This window comes from Otolemur garnettii, unplaced genomic scaffold (assembly GCF_000181295.1).
Source record: "Otolemur garnettii isolate 467f Iridium unplaced genomic scaffold, OtoGar3 scaffold00016, whole genome shotgun sequence".
Lineage (NCBI taxonomy): Eukaryota > Metazoa > Chordata > Mammalia > Primates > Galagidae > Otolemur > Otolemur garnettii.
In genome coordinates this window covers 16,285,170-16,290,356 of record NW_003852411.1, presented here as the reverse complement: position 1 = coordinate 16,290,356, position 5,187 = coordinate 16,285,170, and the positions used below count along the sequence as shown (strand labels likewise).

General features: G+C 46.8%; 1 protein-coding gene across 1 annotated transcript in view; it reads left to right on the top strand.

The window, feature by feature from the left end:
• Positions 1 to 5,187, top strand: part of BRINP2 (BMP/retinoic acid inducible neural specific 2) — a 115,153-nt gene that overhangs the window by 100,212 nt on the left and 9,754 nt on the right. The window lies entirely within an intron of this gene.

The following is a 5,187-nucleotide window of genomic DNA, read 5'->3' as shown; positions in this document are numbered from 1 at the left end:
GCTAGTTAACGCTCTTTTGTTGGTGCTACGACACTTGCCACCTATCTCCTTCTACTTAGCAGTAGCTGAACCAGCTTCTAGCACCTTCATTACTCTGCATGGAGGTGGGTAGGGTAGGGGGCTCTGCTTACCTGTTCTACTTTAATGGAGGAAAAAAGTCCTCCAGCCTCTCTGCCTGTTTCCTGTTTCTGCAAGCAGCTTTGCACTTACTTTTAACTCATTCTTAGCATCTTCCGTGCTAAGATACATACCTCTGAGTTCCCACTGAGCATATCCTGCTGTGACAAGGTTTTCCCTGATCAGCACACACCTCTATTCTAGGATTTGTCACATTACACTGTGGCTGTTTACATGCCTGTCTCAGCCCTCCACATACCCACCACGACAGTAGATTTTAAACCATAAGGGACTCTGTAGCTTAAACACAGTTGCAGGTCCCTTTAGAGCATCTGGCAGGTGGCGAGACACTTAATAAAATGCTTTCGAGGTGATGGCAGAGCACGTGCCTTAGTGGGAAAGAAATTTACTCCAGTAAGAATAGTTGGTATTAGGTTTTAGCCTTGACATTGCTATTTCTATGACCTTGAAGAGTCATTGAACTATTTTTTCTCTCTGCCATGACATGAGTTACCAACTCCTTGATTCAACCAGTACACAGGGCTGATTCAGCTGAGGTGGGTACACCAGTTTTTAAAATATAGAAACACTTCCATACAGTTAAATACCCTTCACTCCAACTCCCATGTCACCTCAACGACCTTGTCCTTCCCAGAACCCCCAAATTTTCCTTTGATGGCGCCTAAAGGGGGAATGATCCTCGGGAGGCCTCCAGAGCTCTGCCATGGTGCTAAAACTGCATCTCTACTGATTAGTCAGTGCACTCCTGTTCTACCTGTGGGTAGATATTGTGAGTGTCACCCTGCCTCTACTATGGGGTGGGGTGCCCCAGATGATGTAGTCCACATGAAGATGCTTTGCTAGCTGAGTCGGGCTCTGTCTATATTCCCCCAAAGAGCTCAGGACCACAAGGAAGGAAGGGGGCCTGTTTCTAGTTACAGCTTACCCTCTATTCAGTCTAAGGCTGAGAAGGGCTCAGTGGGGAGGGCTGAACATTCTCATGTGCTAATGGAAGGGAGCTCCCTCAGAAGTTCGGGTGGACCCCAAGATGGCAAAAAGAGAGTGTTTTTCACAAATCGTCCCTTCAACTTGTCTGAATTTCTCACTGCAGCAGCCTGGATTCAATGTGCAGCTCTTTGAAGCACACAGCCTGAGCTCTGCTCTCCCAGCCTGGCCCCAGCCCTCACAGTTAGAAGGCTCTTTGACTGGGCTCTTAGTGTTGCAGGTGTTGCCTTAAGTGGCACGAGAGCCGCCTGGACGCGGAGGCTGGGTGGGGAGGAGAGCCGCTGGTTGGAATGAGGGTTTGCACAGTCTGGGTATTTATGGAAAATTGGATGTGTTAACGAACCTGAGATCCATCAGGGCTTTCTGAAGGCAGGATGGTCTCTGTCAACAGACCAATTAGCACAGAATTATTTTCCCTTTCGGAAAGCATATCTGAGGCACTCTTTGAATGTGTGCCGGAGTGAACTGTACTTCCCATTACCTCTATCAGCCCTCTTTATAATCTGCTGAAGCTGTCTGCCTCTTCTACAGAAGTGCAGGGCTCTCTCGAAACTTCTGGACACTCTGTAGCTTTAATCACTTTGGAGGAGAGGGAGGGGGATCTCAGGCCATCCTGCTTACTTAATTCAGCACGAGGGAAATGTCTGCAAGGCGACCTTGTTTAAGTCCCTCCATTCTTTTCACCTCCTTACTTCTCTAGGGAGGAGAGAGATGATCTCAGAATAGGATATCAGTGAAAGGAGCTATGACTCTGTGCCTAGTGGAACCTGAGAATGGGCCTTCCTCACTCATGGACATCTGGTTCCCAGTTTCTCCCTCATACAGGAAATGCACAGGAGGGTCGGGTGGAGGGTTGAGGTCCTTATCTGTTCACACTCTCATTTGTTCCACAATGAACAAAGTGCAGCTACTCACACTCTTTCATTAACTTACCTAATTGATTGTCCTCTTGAGGAACCAACCCTTGGAAACAGCAGAGTGAAGGTCAGAAAATTGTCAAAGCCCAGAATAATGAACAAGATGGTGATGGTGAGGAGCACATGGCCTGGGGAAGTAAGGCTGTCCTTACCTCAGCTGTACAGAGCTGAGGGGGAAGTAAGGAAAGTTCTCCCTGTGACTGTTCTCCAACCTGTCCTCATCTTTGGAGCACATCCTGTTCCTACATACGGCTCGTTAGCTATCTGCCTGCCTACACCTGGTTAGTGAGTGACCAAGTCAGGGGGAGTACATGGAAAAGGCAATGAAATACTCAGTAGCAATGGGACAGCCAGCTTGCCTACAGGCAGGTACCAGCATGTCTTCAAATCCTATATCCTACCGCCCCACCTCTGCCCTTTAGCTCACCTCATCCAAGAGGAGAGAGCTTCCCCAGAATAGCTGGGTCCTTTCTCAGCCATGGCTCTTCTTATGAGGGCTTTCATAGCATGTTGAAATGAGGCTGGCTTGGCTTGCCCAGTTCAGTCTGACAACAAGCCAATACCCACTCACTCAATGAAGAAATGTAATGCAGGACCCAATCCACACGTGGAAGGAGGCAGGCTCAGGTGCAGCAGCCAGAATGCTGGGGTCACAGACACGGATTTCCTTGTCTACACACTCCCTGCTGGCAGCGACTAGGTCTTATTCATCCTTAAATATTTGTTAAATGAATGAGTGAGTGAATAAAAGAATGAATGAATGAGTTGACTGAATCCTAGCCCTAAAGCTGACCATATGACCTCGAATAAGCTATTTAACTTATAGGGGCCTTGGTTTCCTACTCTTATTATAGGATAATAAAATTGATCTCAAGTCATTACAGTTTGTTGTGCCCAATTTTAACATTTTGAGATGAGGACAGATCCCTAAAATATGTCAAGTAGACTGGTGTGTTTAGAATACTAGTTTTTAAGGGTGATGGCATGTAAAGGAGTTTATACTCACTTTATTTCTGCAATCCTTTGGCCTCCCTGCTCACGAGACAAAAAAGTAGTGAACTAGAGCTTGGATTCTGAAGTTAGAATCCTGGTCCCGCTACTCAGTGGCTCTGTGGTCTCAAGAGCTGTAATTCTCTAAGCCTTGGTCTTCTATTTTGGAGAATGACAGCAATGGGATTTTCCCAGAGAGTTTCTGTGAAAGTTAAAGGGGATGACCTTGGGAGAAGAACTTGGAAGTCTGGAGAGAAGTCATTCCTGCTCTTGTGGTGGTCTTGCCCTTGTTCTCTGTTCAGGTGAGTCTTGCTGCCGCTCATGTTCTGTGTCTATTCTTGGCCCTTGGTCTTTGGAGTTTCCTTCCTTCCTTCCTTCTTACCTTCTCCTTCCTTCCTTCCTTCTTTTTTTGAGACAGAATCTCACTTTTTTGCCCCTAGAAGAGTGCCGTGGTGTCATAGATCACAGCAACCTCAAACTCCTGGGCTCAAGCAATGCTCTTGCCTCAGCCTCCCAAGTAGCTGGGACTACAGGCACCCACTACAACACCTGACTATTTTTTAGAGACTGGGTCTCACTCTTGCTTAGGCTGGTCTTGAACTCATGAGCTCAGGCAATCCACACGCCCTGGCCTCCCAGAGTACTGGGATTACAGACGTGAACCACTGTGCTCGGCCTATTTCCTTCCTCTCTTCAATGCCCTTCCCCTTCCCTCCAAACCCCTGCTCATGTTCCAAGACCAATTTATGGCTCACCCCTTCCATAAAGCCTTCTCCAACTATTTCAAGCTACAAGTAACTCTCCCATCTCTCCCTTGACACACCACACCATTTCTCACTTGATTACTATGTCTCTTTCTTAAGCCTATGTCTACTAAAATCCCTTTAAAGATGTCACTTACATGTTGGCATTCACCGTGGTAATGAGCATGGTGCAGGATACACTGTACTGTGCACTGCTGAGCCCGTGCACAGCAGATCACGCTGCCCGTACTTTTCCTCGTAGTACCTTCCCTTCCCTGCTGCCTGCCCACTCCCACTTCTCCTCAGGGACGAGTCAGATGGTGCTCCCCTTGGCACACCTGTTGTTGCTCATTGTTTAAGGGTTCTAAAGCACGTGCTCTTGCTGTGACCCGGATGTCTGCTGGCCAGGTGTGTATGTGGCTGCCTTCCCCATAGGTTGTGACCCCTTCTTAGTGGACGCAGGGCACAACTTTCTCATCTCAGAGCACACTTCCTAGAACATAGCCTAGAACAAACGACTATACATTCTCTCACATCTTGAGTACCTACTATGTGCCAGACATGGTGCTGATCACTGTTGACAACATGGTGAGCAGAATAAATATGTGTTGAGCTTTGCTCTGTGAACCCTCTATATGAGGGACCCAGACATGGATCACACACTGGCAGAAAATGTAGTGAAACTACAGGCCCCCAGGTCTGAAGCAAAGCAGAGGTGTCTGAAGCCAGAAGAGAGGTCAGAGGTATCAGGGTGTATCTCCCTGAGGAACTCTGGGAAGGGGGCTCTATGCATCTTTGATGAATTGTATGGAATTGAACAGTGGCTGCTCAATAAATCCTCGTTGATTGGTTGATTGATTGTTGGCAAAGCCATCAGAGATCTCGAGAAGAAAGGGCCTTGGGTCCCCATCATTCTTATTACATAATTATTTCAGTGCATTTAAAGCTCCCCATTTTTCATCTTATACTTTAAACATCAGGGAAACGGATGGGCCAACTTTATAATATTTTAAAACGACTCTATGGTGTTTTGGAATATTACATGGCTATAAGAGTTTATGTATATTTAATATACTTATTAAAATATGCAGTAAGCCCCTGGCTGATTTTCTCTAAGGACGTCTCAGTGCCGAGGTGGGACTTAAATGTTTAATACTAATACTAATACTCATAACTCATATTTCTCCAGTGCATTTCATCTTCAGGATCCCTAGAGCTTCTATCAAGTGGATGCAGATGGGCTCACCAGGAGGCTGACGGGGACCACATATGGCTCCTGGGGGAGGAGAAGGGTGATTCCAGCTTAAAGGTCTCATTCCTTCCCTAGGTTTCTCTGCTCACCTTGAATTTTCTATTCCCAGACATAAATTCCCTTCAGCTCTCTCTGAAGGGTGCCCACTATGTACAACTGTGCT